Below are 831 nucleotides of genomic sequence, written 5' to 3'. Positions count from 1 at the left end.
GGAAATGCATCTCGGATGGGTTATGATTATCGCCCTTCGTGGCCTTTACTGGGCTTAAGTATGTATCCTTTTGCGTGTGTTCTGTAAGCCATGACCACCTGCTGTATGTACAATGCATGCTTGTTACATCTGTACACCATCTCCCTTATAGAATTTAAAGACCCTGCTATTACATCGTGTTTACTCAATATCATTCCCCCACTTAAAAAAAAAAAAAAGCCCTACATGAACTGAACATGCCAGGCTTCAATCTGGCCCCAGTGGCTTTTTCTCTGAAAGCAAAACGTGTGTCTTTTCCACCAGGGCTTTCTCCCCACCCCAGGGGTGTCTTCCATTCTTTTGTGGCTCAGTTTAAGGCGAAAAGGGCTCCAAACCACTAACTAACCAGAGGAGAGCCCTTTCTTCCACCTCCTGGGAGAATTTCAGATTTATTTTATCTGAAGATAGCGTGCTCTCTTCTTATTTGCCACCATTACGAGGAGGACAGCACAACCACCACCTTGGCTTCAAGATCCTGGGTAGAGAGGCTCACGGGCATTTTTTCAACCATCTTTGGCGAGGCCTTGCTTCCTTCCACTCGAGTAAGTCGCGGCTTGGGGCCATGGAAAGGACTGGGTGAGAGTCTCAAGTGTCGTTTGAAAAAAGAAACGAAAAAAAGAAAAGCAGCCCCCGCTCGGTCCCCTCACCAGCACCACCACCAGCACCCCCCGGCTGGCTTCTTCCCGGCGGAGCTGCGGGCCGGCGAGCCCCATACGGGCGAGGGCCGGGCGGCGGGGCGCCTGGCTGCAGCCGCGGTGGGGCTCCGGGCGTCGCCGGCCGGGGCTTCGCGCT

At 52.9% G+C, this 831-nt stretch overlaps 1 protein-coding gene across 2 annotated transcripts in view; it reads left to right on the top strand.

Annotated features, from left to right (window-relative positions):
* The first annotated feature begins 244 nt into the window (after positions 1–244).
* Positions 245–831, top strand: part of Znf532 (zinc finger protein 532) — a 130,902-nt gene continuing 130,315 nt past the window's right edge. The window contains exon 1 of one of the 2 annotated variants that reach the window (XM_029557333.1): positions 245–581. The gene's annotated coding sequence lies outside the window, so the exon portion shown is untranslated. The remainder of the gene's footprint in view (positions 582–831) is intronic. The other variant, XM_029557326.1, reaches the window with a different exon arrangement.

Source organism: Nannospalax galili, unplaced genomic scaffold, assembly GCF_000622305.1.
Source record: "Nannospalax galili isolate Female #2095 unplaced genomic scaffold, S.galili_v1.0 scaffold567, whole genome shotgun sequence".
NCBI classification, from domain to species: domain Eukaryota; kingdom Metazoa; phylum Chordata; class Mammalia; order Rodentia; family Spalacidae; genus Nannospalax; species Nannospalax galili.
Note: the sequence above shows the minus strand (reverse complement) of the source record. Positions and strands in the feature narration are given on the sequence as shown.